General features: G+C 44.3%; 1 long non-coding RNA gene across 1 annotated transcript in view; it reads right to left on the bottom strand.

Annotated features, from left to right (window-relative positions):
- Window positions 1–20,064, bottom strand: part of LOC141097526 (uncharacterized) — a 34,207-nt gene that overhangs the window by 6,304 nt on the left and 7,839 nt on the right. The gene's annotated exons all lie outside the window — the stretch shown is intronic.

Raw genomic sequence — 20,064 nt, forward strand, 5'->3', positions numbered from 1 at the left:
GGTAGTTGGCCCTGGTAGTCCCAAAGTCGCAGTTGCTCTAATCAAGGCAAACCAGCGGAAGGGTGAGACTCTCTAATTTGCACCATCTTGGGTATTTGCTGGGACTGTTCTATATGTTATTGTCTGTTGGTGGGTCAATAAAGTATTGCCACGCTGTTTTATCCTCACTCTGTGTTGTCCTAGTGGTATTTTGCCCACAAGAAAGGAGTGTGGACATTCAGTGAGATGAGCCCCGGTCCATGCGGCTTATGTTAAGACAGCCAGGCCAGCGAACAGGACCACCCACTGACACTCATGTCTCCACAACCCCTGTGCTTAATGGTTGGCGAGATGCTCTTTCCCTTCAATTCCGTGATCTTGTTTCTTCACACATACCTTTGATCATTGTGGCCAATGAGTTCTATTTTAATTTCATTGGTCCACAGGACTTGTTTCCAAAATGCATCAGGCTCGTTTAGATGTTCTTTTGTATACTTCTGATACTGAATTTTATGGTGAGGATGCAGGAGCGTTTTTTTTTTTTTCTATCACTCTTCCATGAAGGCCATATGTGTGCAGGTGGCTTGGAACAATACAGCAATGTACCATAACCTAGAGTCTGCTAAATCTTTCTGAAGGTTTTTTGCATTCAAGCCTCACTATCAATCGTATGAGCAGCTCTCACTGAAATTTTGCTTGGTCTTCCAGACCATTTCTTGTCCTTCACTGTTCCTGGTAAACGCCATTTCTTAATTATATTTCGAACTTAGGAAAGGACAACTTGAAAATGCTTTGCTATCTTCTTATAGCCTTCTCCTGCTTTGAGCGCTTCCACCATTTTCATTTTAAAACTGCTATTCAGCTGCTGAGAAGAACTCATGGCTGCTGTTTTTTGGCACAAGGTTAGAGGAGGCTAGGTTTTTATAAAGCTGGGAAATTTGCATCACCTGGCCCTTCCTAACGATGATAGAGAACAAGCCAAAACCCTAACAGGTTAATTAAGGTTTGAATCCTTGGTCAAATCTATATGATCACACAAATCTCCAAGGGTGCCCAAACTTTAACATCAGCCCATTTTCCTTTATGGAATTTTTAAAATGTAAAAAATGACAATATATTTTTTTGCTAAAATACAAAGGAAATGTGTCATCTTTAACTTTAATCCTTTTAGAGATCATTTCATCTTCAACTTGCTTAATTGTTCACAATAATAGTAATTGTGACCAGGGGTGCCCAAACTTTTATATGGCACTGTATCACCATTACATAAATTATCATCATTGTCCCCATTGGGGCTCACAATCTACATTCCCTAACAGTATGTCTTTGGAGTGTGGGAGGAAACCGGAGAAAACCCGTGCAAACACAGGGAGAACGTACAAACACCTTGCAGATGTTGCCCTTGGTGGGGTTTGAATCCAAGAGCCCCGTGCTGCAAAGCTACAGTGCTAACCACTGAGCCACTGTGCTGTCCTTATTAAAACCCCTTAACAACATGCGCCGTACATGTATGGCGCATATCGTGACCCTCCCTTTGATGTGGGCACCGGCGTTGAGCCCACATCTTTCCCGGCACATGTCAGCTGTTTTGAACAGCTCACATGTACCCTTAACTGTTAACCTGTTAAATGCCGCTGTCAATCTCTGACAGCGGCATTTAATGTGATCTCTCCGGAAGCGCGTAATTAATCCCTCCCATCGGCACCCATGTCACATGATCATGGGTCGCCAATGGGTTGGCATGACAGCCCGGGATCTGCAGGAGAGTGTTGCATTTCTGCAACACACAGGCGATCTGATCATCTTCTCTATGTAGCAGAGGCGATCAGACAACTGCAGCTTCTAGTCTCTCATGGAGACTATTGAAGCTTGCAAAAAGTAAAAAAAAATGGTTTTAAAAATATTTAAAAAGTTAAAAAATATAAAAGTTGAAATCAACCCCATTCAAAATAAAACTATTAAAATAATAAAAAAATACACATATTTGGTATTGCCGAGTTCAGAATCACCCGATCTATCAAGCTATAAAAATAATTAATCCGATCTGTAAACGGTGTAGCGAAAAAAAAGGAAAAAATGCCAGAATGACGTTTTTTTTTTGGTTGCTGCAACATTGCATTAAAATGCAATAACGGGTGATCAAAAGATCATATGTGCACCAAAATGGTATAATTAAAAATAACAGCTTGGCGCACAAAACATAAGCCCTCACTCAGCTCCAGATCACGAAAAATGGACACGCTACGGGTCTCGGAAAATAATGCAAGTTATTATTTTCTTTTAACAAACTTTGGATTTATTTTTCACCATTTAAATAAAAAACAACCTAGACATGTTTGATATCTACGAACTCACAATAACCTGGAGAATCATAATGGCGGGTCAGTTTTAGCATTTAGTGAATATGGTAAAAAAAAATCCAAAAAAACTTGTGGAGTTACACTTTTTTTTTGCAATTTCACCGCACTTGGAACTTTTTTCCCGTTTTCTATCACACAAGATAGTAAAACCAACCGAGTTTTTCAAAAGTACAACTTGTCCCACAAAAAAACAAGCCCTCACTTGGCCATATTGATGGAAAAATAAAAAAGTTATGGCTCTGGGAAGGAGGGGAGCGAAAAACAGAAGCGCCAAAACGAAAAAGGGAGGCGGCGTGGAGGGGTTAATGATGACAGCAGAGTGCCCCCTATAAATAGTGCTGGAAAAGTTCTCACAACAAATATTACCACTTCCATAAATTAGTGCCCCTGATATAACCTCTATATCAGCCACAGTGCCCTCATAACAATCATTGTGCCCCATTATTATTAGTATTATTATTTATTATTATAGCGCCATTTATTCCATGGCGCTTTACATGTGAGGAGGGGCATACATAATAAACACAAGTACAGTAATCTTAAACAATACAAGTCATAACTTGTACAGGAGGAGAGAGGACCCTGCCCGCGAGGGCTCACAATCTACAAGGGATGGGATACAGTAGGCGAGGGGAGAGCTGGTCGTGCAGCGGTTTGGTGGATCGTTGGTTACTGCAAGTGGTAGGCTTGTCGGAAGAGGTCGGTCTTCAAGTTCTTTTTGAAGGTTTCCATGGTAGGCGAGAGTCTAGAGAGAGGGGATGCGCGGGAGAAATCTTGTATGCGATTGTGGGAAGAGGAGATAAGAGGTTCTTAGTGCCTACATAACTGTAACAGTAACCACAAATCCAGCCCTGATGCACCTGATAAAGGCGCGGTCTACCCCATTGATAGGCCATTGATGTGTATCTGGGTGTAGTAGTCCGTTCTGCTGATCAGCTGAGTACAGTAATACCTCCCCTGTTCTTAATTTGCTCTTTAATCACCGTTTCCCTCACTGTTCATTATTTACAACATGTTTATTATCGTCATCCATTACCGGGAGGACGCCGTAATCAGGAGCAGATAAAAATAGTCCAGAGATGATTGCAGAATAATAAACCTGTGTGCCGAGGTCGTGAGGGGTGAAACTGGACAAGGAGGCGGCGCTGCTGCTGTACATGTCATACACAACCCCAAACTTAGGTCACGGGGCTCAGGCGCGGTGAGGAGGTTGTAGGCTTCCTCCTCATTCATCAATATGTTAGCACTTGGCTACAGCAAAGTCCACAACATTACATCTGCATAAAAAGATGAGTAACGCTGGAGATCGGCTGCATTAACTGTTCTTCAAGTGTTATTTCCTGGGCCCCGGTTTTGAGAAGTGCGGAGGCGATATATGGCCCTGGTGCCGTATGGAGCGGCATAGGTGCACTGCAGCATTATACACGGCCCATCAGAGGTACAGATTTTTGCATCGGGCATGTTCACACTGTATCTTTTTCCGTAGCTTTTGGAGAAGAGTGGTGGCCTGTGCTGTCTCGTTCCTACCCCTGAAGACACCAGTCGTGTGATGTGTTGTATTGTAATGTGAATAGTGTCTTGCAATTTCTGCTGTGATATGTAATATGCATAGTGTGGGGTACAGCAATGTCAGATACAGGCGCTTCTCACAAAATTTGAATCTCATCAAAAAGTTAATTTATTTCTGTTCTTCAATACGAAAAGTGAACCTCTTATATTACAGAGTCATTACACACAGAGTGATCGATTTCACGTGTTTATTTCTGTTAATGTTGACGATTATGGCTTACAGCCAATGAAAACCCAAAAGTCATTATCTCAGTACATTAGAATACTTTTATAACACCAGCTTGAAAAATTATTTTAAAATCCGAAATGTTGGCCTACTGAGATGTCTGTTCAGTAAATGCACTCAGCACTTGGTCGGGGCTCCTTTGGCATCAATTCCTGCAGCAGTGCGGCGTGGCATGGAGGCGATCAGCCTGTGGCACTGCTGAGGGGTTATGGAAGCCCAGGTTGCTTTGATAACAGCCTTCAGCTCGTCTGCATTGTTGGGTCTGGTGTCTCTCATCTTCCTCTTGACAATACTCCATAGATTCTCTATGAGGTTAAGATCAGGCGAGTTTGCTGCCAATCAACCGCAGTGATACTGTTGTGTGTAAACCAGGTATTGGTACTTTTGGCAGTGTGGACAGGGGCCAAATCCTGCTGGAGAATGACATTTCCATCTCCAAAAAGCTTGTTGGCAGAGGGAAGCATGAAGTGATCTAAAATGTCCTGGTAGACGGCTGCGCTGACTTTGGTCTTGATAAAACACAGTGGACCTACACCAGCAGATGACATGGCTCCCCAAACCATCACTGATTGTGGAAACTTCACACTAGACCTTCAGCTGCTTGGATTGTGGCCTCTCCACTCTTCCTCCAGACTCTGGGACCTTGATTTCCAAATAAAATGCAAATTTTACTTTCATCTGAAAACAAAACCTTGGACCACTGACAACAGTCCAGTTCTTTTTCTCCTTGGCCCAGGTAAGACGCTTCTGGCGTTGTCTATTGGTCTTGAGTGGGTGACACAAGGAATGTGACACTTGTAGCCCATATCCTGGATACGTCTGTGTGTGGTGGCTCTTGAAGCAATGACTCCAGCAGCAGTCCACTCCTTGTGAATCGCCCCCAAATTTTTGAATGGCCTTTTTTTAACAATCCTTTCAAGGCTGCGGTTATTATCCCGGTTGCTTGTGCACCTTTTTCTACCACACTTTTTCCTTCCACTCAACTTTCCATTAATATTTTTGGATACAGCACTCTGTGAACAGCCGGCTTCTCTAGCAATGCCCTTTTGTGGCTTCCCCTCCTTGTGGAGTGTCAGTGACTGCCTTCTGGACATCTGTCAACTCAGCAGTCTTCCCCATGATTGTGGAGCTACTGAAACAGACTAAGGGACCTTTATAAACACTTAGGAGCCTTTGCAGGTGTTTTTTGTTAATTATTCTAATTCACTGAGATAATGACTTTTGGGTTTTCATTGGCTGTAAGCCATTATCATCAACATTAACAGAAATAAACCCGTGAAATAGATCACTCTGTGTGTAATGACTCTATAATATATGAGTTTCACTTTTTGTATTGAAAAACTGGAATAAATTAACTTTTTGATGATATTCTAGTTTTGTGAGACGCACATGTAGGTAGTGTGAGCCCGGGGGGGGGGGGCACTGACCGTCAAGGACTCCTGTGAAGGACTTGTGTCTGGGCCCCAATCTACGAAGCCAAACTCACATTTAGGGTTTGCTCATACGAGCGTACAATATGACCAAGAGTTATGTTTTATTGGACAGCACTCGGCCTAATGTTACACTATGGGGCAGTGGCAGTGCTGATCTGCAATTATTACCTCATGCCCATTCATGCTTTAAGCATATTCTGCTTTAAAATAGGAGGTTTTTGACCAATGGAAAATAACGTAGTGTGAACACACCCTTAGCGATCTCCTGGTCTTCACTATTGTACCCCTAAAAAAGGGCGCAGTCAGACCGAGATTGGACCGTAATGCTCGGACTGGCTGGCGGATCTTCTGACCCGAATGTGACAGGTGCATAGAAATACAGTACATGAAGCTATCACGCTTTTATCAGGATAGCCGCTGCCAGTAAGAGCAGTGCGGTCTGATCTTGGTTTGATTTATATGGTCATCTCCTGTGTCCAAAGGTGTGGACTTTGCAGCCCCTTAGTTAGTCACAGATTGGAGGTGGTAGGATAGATGGAGTAGTGGCATACTCAGGGAGCCAATGGTTAGTTCTCGAGAGCGCAGTCAACATGAGACAAGCCAGAGAGCGGAGAGTAGTCAGGAACGGAGCCAAAGGTCGGAGCTAGAAGAAAAGCGACATGTACAGGCAACCGATGCTAAGGGTCAACACCCAATAATCTAAGCCGGGGCCTGAAATAGATTTAAGATCACAAGAAACCAGAACCAGGATAAGGAATAGAGCCACAATCAGCAGGCGAGGTACATAGGCCGGAGAATACTATGAATGAGCACAATTTCATCCAATAGAACCAGTGGAAGAGCCTCAACTGGATCTAGTAGTGAAAGAGAACGTCTGGTTGCCTAGTAACTGGACAAGGCCTATGACTGATTCCTTATGCCACCTCTGCTGCATCTTCCCTGGTCCACCATGAAGATCTTGGGTTCTTCTTTTTCGGTCTAGTGGAAGGTGACAAATGCCTTTGAAGTAAATAACGTGCTATGCCCACCACATGACCGCCGTAAGAATGAAGGTGTTAGGAACGGCGGAACGCACTAAATAAAAATAATAATAAAGTGCGTTCGCCGCTCGGGGTCCACCATGCAGTGGGTGATATAACCGCTGCTAAGTGGTGGCAGGAGCAATATGGCAGAAATGCGCACAGAGTTAAACGTCACCCAGGTGCACAGAGCAATCTCAGTTAATTCACAGAGATGCCAAATAAGTAAACACAAAAGACTGAGCCTGTTGAGGTCACAGTACTCAGTAAAAACGCACACACAGTATCAGGTCACAGGAGTAGCCCAAGACGGCGGCACTACGTCCGTCTAGACCTACTGTGTGCAGAGCGTCGCAACTGCGGACGCAAAGGAGCTGCTACTGCAGCGCGGCGTGGACACTGCTGCTAAATGACAAGGCTAAAGCGCAAGCGCAATGTCGGACGCTAGCAGATGTGGATGCTGCCGCAGAGGAGCGCTGGCGCTGATTTTAACTCAGTCCCCAACCACATACGTAATATCAGAGGGAAGTGGTTTTTTAATGAGTCATTCACCAGAATCCAACATCCGTCCTCATACACACAGCAGCAAGTAAGTCTATACTAGCGCATGGCGGAACAGCCATGCACGCCTTTTAAGCAGCCGGGACCTTCCGCAATCTTCCAGACCTCTGAGATGGACCAATGAGATCTGGAGCGGGACCAGAGCACATGACTCCCGATCATCCCATGAGCATGCTCAGTAGGCGGACAGAAGGACTTAGCCTCAGGAGAGATTTGCTGCAAGGCAATCTCCTCTGCAATCTCCTCTGCAGTAGATAAACAGCAGGAGACTGCAGAATGTGAGAGTCTGGATCCCTGTGGAGTAAACGCAGAAATCCGATGCCTAACATTACCCCCCCTCCTAGGGCCCCCTCCTCCCTGAGCCTTCTGATCCACCAACTTGTGCCCATCAGAGATATAGGCCTCAGACTCGTCCGAAGGCAAGTCTGATGTCCCGGTAGGTGAAAGGGAGACCCGGAACAAATGGAAGGCATCAGGGGCGGCAAGATCGCCAGGTTTGAGAAGGGGCCCGTGGGAGGCAACGGGAGCAGAAGTTAAAGTGGAACGCCACCGTGTGTCGGCAGGTGTCTCCACCCTTCGTTTAAGGAGGCTATTCCGAGCACAAAAGGCGCAGGCTCGAATATATTTTTTAAAATCCCGAGCCCTGTGCGGCCACCAGTAAGACCCTGCCAGGAGTTTTGTGGTCTGCATATAGCCACAGTGTCCACCCCTCCTGGACGCGTGTGCCCACGCGAGCACCTTCAGCCGAAGGCGGGGAGGAACAAGGGTCTTGCCCGGCGGCACAGAATTTGGCCGTTGCGGGGCACTGTTGTTCTGAGAAACAGCATGTTGACAAATATAACCGCAAGTGGAGTCTTGTGCCGGACGCGCCTGGACAACCTCCATGGGCTCTGGGGGTGGAACCTCTGACTCGGGTAGTTCCAGAGGCTCAAAAAAATTGGGTGCCGAGGTAACCTTCCGTTTGGATTGAGCACGCTCCATACTGCGCTCCGAAAAACGGAGGTCAATGCGGGTGGAAATGGCAATCAGCTCTTCCAAACTTGCAGGAACCTCTCTGGTAGAGAAAGCATCTTTAACATGCTCCGCCAAACCTCTCCAAAACACAGGGATGAGGGCTTTATCGGACCACTCCAGCTCGGAAGCCAGTGTCCGAAAACGGGCGGCATACTGACTAACCGAGAGAGAACCCTGAGTCAAAGCAAGAAGCTGAAGAGAGGTGTCGTGCGTGACCCGTGGACCGAGGAAGACCTGCTTAATAGCTGTTAGAAACTGAGCAGCAGTCCGAACCTCTGGGTCACCACGCTCCCATAATGGCGTAGCCCACTCCAACGACTTGCCCGACAGAAGGGAAACAATAAACCCAACCTTGGCCCGCTCCGTAGGGAATCGCGCAGCCAGTAGCTACAGCTGAATAGAGCACTGGCTGATGAAACCCCTACAGGAGGCGCCATCGCCAGAAAATTTATCGGGCAACAGGAGGCGGGTAACTGTCGGCACGAGGGAGGACGTGGACATACCGGAAACCGCGTCTGTGATTGTCTTTACAGCAGCTTCGGTGGATTGTGCAGCTGAGAGAGCCCTCTCAAGAGTGACCAACCGGCCCTCAAGATGCCTAATACACTGTAACAGTTGCTGCTGTTCTGCCATCAATAGCCAGACCCTGGCGCTAATATAATGTTAGGAACGGCAGAACCCAGTACATAAAAATAATAATAAAGTGCGTTCGCCGCTCGGGGTCCACCGTGCAGTAGGTGATATAACCGCTGCTAAATGGTGGCAGGAGCAATAAGGCTGAAATGCGCACAGGGTTAAACTTCACCCAGGCGCGCAGAGCAATCTCAGTTAATTCACAGAGATGCCAAATAAGTACAAACACAAAAGACTGAGCCTGTTGAGGTCACAGTACTCAGTAAAAACGCACACACAGTATCAGGTCACAGGAGTAGCCCAAGACGGCGGCACTACGTCCGTCTAGACCTACCATGTGCGGAGCATCGCAACAGCAGACGCAAAGGAGCTGCTACTGCAGCGCTGCGTGGACACTGCCGCTAAATGACAAGGCTAAAGCGCAAGTGCAATGTCGGACGCTAGCAGCAGTGGATGTTGCAGCAGAGGAGCGCTGGCGCTGATTCTAACTCAGTCCCCAACCACATACGTAATATCAGAGGGAAGTGGTTTTTTAATGAGTCATTCACCAGAATCAAACATCCGTCCTCATACACACAGCAGCAAGTAAGTCTATACTAGCGCATGGCGGAACAGCCATGCACGCCTTTTATAGCAGCCGGGACCTTCCGCAATCTTCCAGACCTCTGAGATGGACCAATGAGATCTGGAGCGGGACCAGAGCACATGACTCCCGATCTCTAATGGGAGATCGTCCCATGAGCATGCTCAGTAGGAGGGCAGAAGGACTTAGCCTCAGGAGAGATTTGCTGCAAGGCAATCTCCTCTGCAATCTCCTCTGCAGTAGAAAAACAGCAGGAGAGTGCAGAATGTGAGGGTCTGGATCCCTGTGGAGTAAATGCAGAAATCCGACGCCTAACATTAGTTGAGTGAAAATTTGGCACAGGCGGAATAAGGAATCAGGTAAGGGCCGAGGACTGGTAAGCATAATGATTACCTACTCTCTATTTATTTCGGACAGGTGAGCATGTTTTTTGTTTTTTTTTTAATTCCTTCCCAGCTGTGAAAAGAATTAAACAAAATGGTATCTTTTAGGTCTCATTTGAAATCTCAATATTTTGAATGGCCACTGTGTAATATTTATTTCTCTATGGTAGCTCTTCAGGGAAATATTATGGGAGGTCTGTGAGACCCCATGTTAACTTGTATTTTATGCAATGCTGACACATAGCGACCGTATATCTCAGTTTAATCATATAGCATCATTGTGGCTGTATAACATAATGCTTTGTGCAGAATTATGATTGCAGCTGGGAGGTAGAATGGGTTGTAATACAAACTGTAGCACAGGATGAGCACCAGATATATACTGCAATGTGTATATGGCATATGGACATCCCCCTGGAGCCTGCGGTAGGTCTATTCTTCCCAAAACTCCACAGGAGGTATGACATGTGAAAGCAGACGGGGAAGTCTTCAGGAGGCAACTATGACGAGAGGTCATAAAGGCACGACTCGAAATTGAGGGGATTGTTGAGGAAAATTTATCATGTCATTGAGAAAGTATGCAGAACCCCTGCTAAAGAGATAATGAAGGGTTAACTAAGGCGGCTCATTACGGATGATCAAACTGAAGCCTAACGGCCAGAGACAACCTCTTCAGAAAATTCTATAGAAGGACTCAGCAATGTACTAACATAATCTATGGCAGAACCATCAAACCGGCACATGTCATTCATAGCGGCACAAACACCAGATACCATTGCATTGTGGGTGAACTGGGTTTGATTTCCTAAAACTAGTGTTTCAGTGAGTTGGAGTAAGATTAGTCACATTTATTAAGAGATGTCACATTTTTCGGGCTATTCATTTTTGCATTAGAGCCTTTCCTTGTTTAATTTTTCTTTTTCGTATTTTTTTTCTTCTTCTTAACTTATGCTTTTTTGTCCATTTTGTATACAGTTGTGCTCAAAAGTTTATATCTCTCAGCATATTTTTTGCTTTCTTGGTCTTTTTTTCAGAGAATATGAATGATAAAACCAAAACTTTTTACCCACTCATGGTTAGTGGTTGGGTGAAGCCATTTATTGTCAAACTACTGTGTTTTCTCTTTTTAAAACATAATGACAACCCAAAACATCCAAATGACCCTGATCAAAAGTTCACAAACCCCATTTCTTAATACCGTGTATTGCCCCCTCTAAAATCAATGACAGCTTGAAGTCTTTTGTGGTAGTTGTGGATGAGGTTCTTTATTTTCTCAGATGGTAAAGCTGCCCACTCTTCTTGGCAAAAAGCCTCCAGTTCCTGTAAATTCCTGGGCTGTCTAGGATGTACTGCGCCGTTGAAATCTCCCCAGAGTGGCTCAATGATCATTGAGGTCAGGAGACTGAGATGGCCTCTCCAGAACCTTCACTTTGTTCTGCTGTAATCAATGACAGGTCGACTTAGCCTTGTATTTCAGATAGTTGTCATGTTGGAAAGTCCTAGTACACCGCATGCGCAGCTTCTGGGCTGATGATTGCAAACTAGCCTCCAGTATATGCTGATAACGTGCTGCATTCATCTTTCCTTCAATGTTGACCTAGTTTCCTTTGCCTTTGTAGCTCCCACATCCCCAAAACATCAGTGATCCACCTCCATGCTTTACAGTAGGAATGGTGTTCCTTTCATCATAGGCCTTGTTGACCTCTCTTCAAATGTAACGTTTATGTTTGTGGCCTAAAAGTTCAATTTTGGTCTCATCACTCCAAATTACCTTGCTCCAGAAGTTTTGAGGCTTTTCTTTGTGCTGTTTTGCGTATTGTAGGCGAGGTACTTTGTGGCATTTGCACAGTAATGGCTTTCTTCTGGTGACTCGACCATGCAGACCATTTTCTTCAAGTGCCTCCTTATTATGCATCTGGAAACAGCCACACCGCTAGTTTTCAGAGAGTCCAGTATTTCAGCTGATGTATTTTTACACTAAAAAGTCGCAAAATAAAAAAAATCAAAGAACCCAATTCATCATCTGCGGGTTTTTTAAAGTCACTTTTGTTTTTCATCTTGTAGTATTTTATTGTGGCTTTTTGTGAAAAATTAATCAAAGTGATGCACATGGTTCATGAATTTTGCGCAGAATTAAATAATGCTCTTCATTTTTCCCTTTAACCGGTTTTATGACCTTTAAGCTAAAAAATTTGAATGTTCCACTAAAATGTTGCAAAACTTTCAGCAAAAATTTAGGTGCACATAAAATCATTTTAACAGGGTCTGGATTATATTTGCGACAACTCTCCAAACTTTTTCAAAAAGTCGCAAATGAAGAATCGCATTAAAAAATATGGAAGTCCTAAACTCTGCCCACACTAATGAATTAAAAAAAAGCACTAAATCACAGTATCAGCTTTGCTACATCAATCATCAAAGTCCCAGGTCTACTACATGACTCATTATTGTCCCAGCACTGCTATATCTATACAGCTCTACTGTACCGGTTTGCCATCTACTCTCTAGCCCATTACATTTTTTACATCACCACATCCAATTTCAGCTGTTCTGCTGCACCTGTACCACCTGTCTATGTTGCTCAAGAACTACTCAACTGGATCAGGATCTTCAAGGATCCACTTCACCAGGCAAAACATATTGTTACTTAACTGTCCTGCTCCTGTGCCAGGCTTTGTTCCCTTCTTCTATTGATGAATCCTTATTTTGGTAACACAGTAAGCACCTCTGGTGTCATTATCCAGGTTTTTTAATGCCTGCAAATTAAGATAGTATAGCTGCCACATTGTCATGGAATAAAGCGACAGACAGGGACCAGGAGATTGCGGCGTCTGGTTACCCAAACTCCTGCACTGGTTTGAACTGATTCACAATCACACTAAACTTTGCAGGTTTTCTTTGCTCTGGCATTGAATCATAGAATCATAGAATCATAGAATCATAGAATCGTAGAGTTGGAAGGGACCTCCTGGGCCATCTGGTCCAACCCCCTGCTCAATGAAGGATTCGCTAAATCATCCCAGTCAGATGTCTGTCCAGCCTCTGTTTGAAGACTTCCATTGAAGGAGAACTCACCACTTCTTGTGGCAGCCTGTTCCACTCATTGATCACTCTAACTGTCAAAAAGTTTTTTCTAAAATCTAATCTGTGTCTCCTCCCATTCAGTTTCATCCCATTGCTTCTAGTCTTTCCTTGTGCAAATGAGAATAAAGTTGATCCTTCTACAATGTGACAGCCCTTTAGATATTTGTAGACAGCTATTAAGTCTCCTCTCAGTCTTCTCTTTTGCAAACTAAACATTCCCAAATCCTGCAACCTTTCCTCATAAGACAGGGTTTGCAGACCGGTCACCATTCTGGTCGCTCTTTTCTGAACTTGCTCCAGTTTGTTGATGTCTTTTTTAAAATGTGGTGCCCAAAACTGGACACAATATTCCAGATGAGGTCTGACCAAAGAGGAGTAGAGGGAAATAATGACTTCACGTGATCTAGACTGTATGCTTCTGTTAATACATCCTAGAATTGCATTTGCCTTTTTTGCTGATGCATGACACTGTTGACTCATATTCAGTCTGTGATCTATTAGTATACCCAAGTCTTTTTCACATGTGCTGTCACTTAGCCCTATTCCTCCCATTCTATATATGCTTTTTTCATTTTTATTGCCCAGATGTAGTACTTTGCATTTCTCCCTGTTAAAAACCATTGTGTTAGTTGCTGCCCACCTCCAGTTTATTTAAATCTTTTTGAATCCTCTCTCTCTCTTCTCTAGTATTAGCTATCCCTCCTAGCTTTGTGTCATCAGCAAATTTAATCAGTTTACCCTCAATTCCTTCATCTAAATCGTTGATAAAGATGTTGAACAATACAGGGCCCAGGACAGAGCCCTGTGGTACCCCACTTGAGACATTCTTCCAACTGGATGTGCAGCCATTTACGACCACTCTTTGGGTCCAATCACTAAGTCAGTTATGAATCCACCTAACAGTTGCCTTGTCCATTCCATACTTAGTCATTTTTTCAATAAGGATTGTATGAGAGACTTTGCTAAGGTTTGCTAAGGTTAATCCGTTCTCCTGGAGCTCTTCATCACGGATTGCCTCAGCTGTTCTGTGTTAGACACTCCCCTCTGGTATATATACAGTGGGGAAAAAAAGTATTTAGTCAGTCAGCAATAGTGCAAGTTCCACCACTTAAAAAGATGAGAGGCGTCTGTAATTTACATCATAGGTAGACCTCAACTATGGGAGACAAACTGAGAAAAAAAAAATCCAGAAAATCACATTGTCTGTTTTTTTTTCATTTTATTTGCATATTATGGTGGAAAATAAGTATTTGGTCAGAAACAAGCAATCAAGATTTCTGGCTCTCACAGACCTGTAACAACTTCTTTAAGAGTCTCCTCTTTCCTCCACTCATTACCTGTAGTAATGGCACCTGTTTAAACTTGTTATCAGTATAAAAAGACACCTGTGCACACCCTCAAACAGTCTGACTCCAAACTCCACTATGGTGAAGACCAAAGAGCTGTCAAAGGACACCAGAAACAAAATTGTAGCCCTGCACCAGGCTGGGAAGACTGAATCTGCAATAGCCAACCAGCTTGGAGTGAAGAAATCAACTGTGGGAGCAATAATTAGAAAATGGAAGACATACAAGACCACTGATAATCTCCCTCGATCTGGTGCTCCACGCAAAATCCCACCCCGTGGGGTCAGAATGATCACAAGAATGGTGAGCAAAAATCCCGAATGAACTGCAGAGAGCTGGGACCAATGTAACAAGGCCTACCATAAGTAACACACTACGCCACCATGGACTCAGATCCTGCAGTGCCAGACGTGTCCCACTGCTTAAGCCTGTACATGTCCGGGCCCGTCTGAAGTTTGCTAGAGAGCATTTGGATGATCCAGAGGAGTTTTGGGAGAATGTCCTATGGTCTGATGAAACCAAACTGGAACTGTTTGGTAGAAACACAACTTGTCGTGTTTGGAGGAAAAAGAATACTGAGTTGCATCCATCAAACACCATACCTACTGTAAAGCATGGTGGTGGAAACATCATGCTTTGGGGCTGTTTCTCTGCAAAGGGGCCAGGACGACTGATCCGGGTACATGAAAGAATGAATGGGGCCATGTATCGTGAGATTTTGAGTGCAAACCTCCTTCCATCAGCAAGGGCATTGAAGATGAAACGTGGCTGGGTCTTTCAACATGACAATGATCCAAAGCACACCGCCAGGGCAACGAAGGAGTGGCTTCGTAAGAAGCATTTCAAGGTCCTGGAGTGGCCTAGCCAGTCTCCAGATCTCAACCCTATAGAAAACTTTAGGAGGGAGTTGAAAGTCCGTGTTGCCAAGCGAAAAGCCAAAAACATCACTGTTCTAGAGGAGATCTGCATGGAGGAATGGGCCAACATACCAACAACAGTGTGTGGCAACCTTGTGAAGACTTACAGAAAACGGTTGACCTCTGTCATTGCCAACAAAGGATATATCACAAAGTATTGAGATGAAATTTTGTTTCTGACCAAATACTTATTTTCCACCATAACATGCAAATAAAATGAAAAAAAAAAACAGACAATGTGATTTTCTGGATTTTTTTTTCTCAGTTTGTCTCCCATAGTTGAGGTCTACCTATGATGTAAATTACAGACGCCTCTCATCTTTTTAAGTGGTGGAACTTGCACTATTGCTGACTGACTAAATACTTTTTTTCCCCACTGTATATATATATATGCTTGCCACTGACATTTGCCAGTGATAGTTTATTCTGCCTGGTTTGGAGTTTTGGAGGGGGTATTTGGTGTATGGAAAGTTGTTCTGGTGACTTTTGCGTGGAGTTTGCATGTTCATCCTCTCCTATTTGCTTTCACCTACCTTACCCTCCCCTGTGTTCCACTCTGCTGTTTGGTTTATGTATTTTGTATGACTGCAGTTTTCATTCATTCCTGTTTGTCTTCTCTTGTCTGTCTGTGTAGCTCTGCTACCGGCGCCCCTGCATAATGTACCCTTCTTCCTCCATGTAGGGACGCTGGCTTATGCACCGTCCCGGCCCTCGATGTGGTCCCTGACTTGTTCATGCTTTCTGATTCCTGTGTGCCCTCCACAGTCCTGGTGGCCCACCTAGCACGCTCTTCAGCTTGTTGCTGAGAAGCATTTAGCATAAGTAGTAAACCTACAAGATGGCTCCCAGGGAGACTCCAAGCAATGAATAGAATCATTAGTCAGTAATGTGTACCACTAGTGAGTTGTGAGGTCCCCTGGTCACATTGCGGCCAGTTTCCTGAACCTGTATCCCCTAGTCCAGGTGTAATCAGTCTTGTAATCAGTAGCCCCCTGGTCTCGGTGTGGCCAGTTCTGTAACTGTAGTTCACTATTCTCATTGTGGCCATTTCTGTATCCTTAGTCCCCTGGTCTCGGAACAGCCAATGCCTGAACCTTGTCCCCAGGTCCTGGAGTGGCCAATGACTGAACCTCATATCCTGTCCATGAGCAGCCAATGTCTGAAGCTTGTCCCCTGGTATTGGAGTGGCCAGTGCCTGAACCTTGTCTCCTGGTCCTGGAATGGCCAGGATCCGAACCTTGTCCCCTGGTCCCAGAGTGGCCAGTGCTTGAACCTCGTCCCCCTGGTCCCGGAGCGGCCAGTGCCTGAACATCTTCCGTTGGTCCGTGAGTAGCCAGTGCTTGAATATTGGCCCCTGGTCCTGGTGTGTCCATTACTGTATCCAAAGTCTTCTGGTCCCTACGAGGTCAGTCCTATTCCTGAAGTCCACTGGTTCCAGTGCGGCAAATGCATAAACATTAGCCCCCAGACCACGAGTGGTCAAACCCTGATCCAGTATCCTAGATTGACGTGTCTGAACTAAGCCCTAAATTAGTGTCAGCATACCTGACCCCTGAGGTCAACTGCTGCAGTACTGGGTTCTCCCCAGGAGTGGTACCTGGTGGCTACCTGCCGCACCAGCCTGACCTTACCACTAGAAGCTCCAGTGAACACCAAGATAGCTACTTATTTACGCCCCTTCCTTGTTAGGCCCGGCCCTGTGGCAGAGTGAGTCCATAAATCCACATGCGCCACAGTTCGGTGTAACAGTCTGGTTAGGGTAATCCTATACACTTAGGTCTCATACCAACCTGGGTGGGGGAAGAAATAGAAAAGGGTAAGTCAAGAACATAGCAAGGCACGTGACCACAGTGTCTCCACTTTCGGGAGTAATCCGGAGGACAAGATAGACTAGGGCGCCCCCTAGCGTGATGGATAGGGAAAGAGCCCCTTTCCCCGAGAAATCCTGCAACAGTACTGTGACCCATATACTTTTCTGGAGTTCAGTTACACTTCCCATTTGGTTCAGCTTATGCTAGGTGTTTGATTATCGGCTTAGCTGCTCCAACAAGGTACCTGATAACGAACTGGTGTTGGTGTTGTTCAATCCTTCAACTCTGCTGCAACAAGCAACCTGATAGTGAACTAATCTCTGCATCCTTGTGCTGTGGAATCTTAAAATCTGCAGTATCTAGCTACTTAATAGCAAGCTCATCTCAGCTGTCCTGGTACTGCAGTATCCTTGACTCTACGGTGTCAAGTTCTTGATTACTACTTCCAGCACTTCCAATGCGGTCTGCACTTTTGGCTTTGCTGTATCTGGTGCTTCCTGCATTGCTTATCCACCTGCCTATCCAGCTATACTGTTCTTTGCTGTTCCACATGCCATCTGGCAAGTCCAGCTCTGCTGTACCACCGAATCCGGTCCGTGCTGCTCAACCTGACCTACGAATGAGAGAAGCCACCTCCCCAGGAAAGCACATAACATACTTCTATTTAGGTAGTTTGTAGCCCGACATATGAAAAATGAAGCAATGATCATTAATATAAACTAGAAAAATAATCAACAGAAAATGTTGGATTGGCTTTAACTATAAAATAATTTATTGCATAATTTACTTAAAAATAATATGGATTTTCACTTAAAAGCAATAATAAAATTATGACGCTGGATGGAAACTTTAATTTATGAAATGTAATTTATGTAAAAAAAAATTGGCTTTCATTGGGGTCATCATAACCAGTTACCATAAAAGTGGGATTAAAGAATAATCGGATATTGACTGGAATTGATGTGCAATCCTTGTATTTCCAGAAAATAGGCAAATTCCACACCCAAACTGCCGCCCCCTCGTTATATTTAAGTATGATTGTAATGGGAACTTTTGTATACATTTTCATCATAGTCAGACACGAAGGCTCCGCAATCTGCAATAATCTCCGCTATCTCACCAGATGCATAGCTGATGTCCTAATGACTCTCACCAACCACACAGTTCAGTGATCGAGTCCTTCTCTGCTTTATAGGGTGAGGTCATCAGGTCTGTCTTACACAGAAGTTCATGGAATTGGATGCTCATGATTCAGACCTTTCCCATGAAGGGTGGGAAATTTTTAGAAATATATGAACTCCTACCCTGGAAGACTCATGTCTTCTATATCACTTTACCATTACAGAACGTCGGAGATTTTCTATAAAAGAACAGTTGCCCATCGTGTTTGGCTCACATACATCATTGCACAGCTCTGTGACAGTTCTTATTGGAGGGAGAGAGTACTAGCCTGTGTGTACACAATTTAACAAATCAAGAATCTTGTAGTGTATCAACTGGTGCTGAAGCTGAGCCATCATACTAACAGTCCTTGTAAGGGCTAAATTTGTGCTTTGCTGTTTGTATCAGATGTATTCTGCATTTAACTTAGGGAGGGAGAGTTGCAGGAGCAGGGAGAGTGGCTGAATACAGTCTCTAGGCAGGGATTAGAGCTTTGCAGTCCATTGCTAAATATATAGCTGCGACAGTTGGCCACATATTTTTTTGGGGGGTGAGGTCAGTGAAAAAAATGACTATATTGTCATCCATACAGTTGTGGCCAAAAGTATTGACACCCCTGCAGTTCTGTCAGATAATACTCAGTTTCTTCCTGAAAATGATTGCAAACACAAATTCTTTGGTATTATTATCTTCATTTAATTTGTCTTAAGTGAAAAAACACAAAAAGAATTGTCCTAAAGCCAAATTGGATATAATTCCACACCAAACATAAAAAAGAGGGTGGGCAGTTATTTTGGCTAAAGGTTGTGCAACCAAGTATTAGGCTGAGGGTGCCAATACTTTTGTCTGGCCCATTTTTGGAGTTTTGTGTGGAATGATCAATGTTTTGCTTTTTGCTTCATTCTCTTTTATGTTTTTTCAATTAAGACAAATTAAATGGAGATAATAATACCAACGAATTTGTGTTTGCAATCATTTTCAGGAAGAAACTGAGTATTATCTGACTGAATTGCAGGGGTGTCAATACTTTTGGCCACAACTGTACATCCATAGAGTATTATATGCTTTATGGTACAACTCCATGTTATATAACACTCCAAAAAAGCGTTGAAGCATTTTTTTGGATTCAATAACTCACCCATAATAGAGCATTTCATGCTCTGTGGTACATTTTGTTATTATATAACAATTCCAAAAAGCATTGAAACATTTTTCTGTATTCAATGAGAACATTAAATGGGTGAACATTGTGGAAGCTTGGTCCAAGTCCCACCCTGTCACAGCACATGGGCTCCCGACGCCAAGTATTGCTCACATTACTTCTATCAGTGTTTCCTCCACCTCCTACATCAGATCCTGCACCCCCTCCTGCTCCTCCTTATCCTGCATCTCTTATGTGTTACCTCAGAGCACGTTGCCCACATCAGCCGGAAGCTCTGCAGCACTGCCTCAGTGAAGCGGCAACAGGCTTTGCTGAAGCTAATTTGTCTAGGAGACAAACCGCACACCATGGCAGAGTAGGTTAAAGGCATAACAGACCACAAAGATCTGTGACTTTTGCCACTGAACCTCCAACCAGGCATGGTCATGTGTGATAATGGCCATAACCTGGTAGTGGATGTGAAGCTTGGTAAGCTCACACACGTACCTTGCTTGGCACATGTGATCAACTCAGTAGTTCAGCGTTTTCTGAAAACATACTAAGATTTGCCAGAGCTTCTTTTCGAGGTACGCTGTATCAGCAGCCCATGCAAGTGCCAGTTCACCGACTGGTGTGAGACATGACCACGCACTGGAACTCTACACTGCACATGCTAGCAATACTTTGTTAGCAGTAGAGGTCAGTGGTTGAGTACTAGCTCCAAAACGCCTGTCGGTAATATGGTCAGCCTACGTACATAAGAACTGAAGAGTGGGCATGAATGCCTGACATTTGTGCTGTTCTCCAAGACTTTGGGGAGTCCACAAAGATGGTGAGCGACGAT

The sequence above is a fragment of the Dendrobates tinctorius genome, unplaced genomic scaffold (assembly GCF_039654945.1).
Source record: "Dendrobates tinctorius isolate UK_male_01 unplaced genomic scaffold, ASM3965494v1 ptg000084l, whole genome shotgun sequence".
In the NCBI taxonomy this organism is placed as follows: Eukaryota; Metazoa; Chordata; class Amphibia; order Anura; family Dendrobatidae; genus Dendrobates; species Dendrobates tinctorius.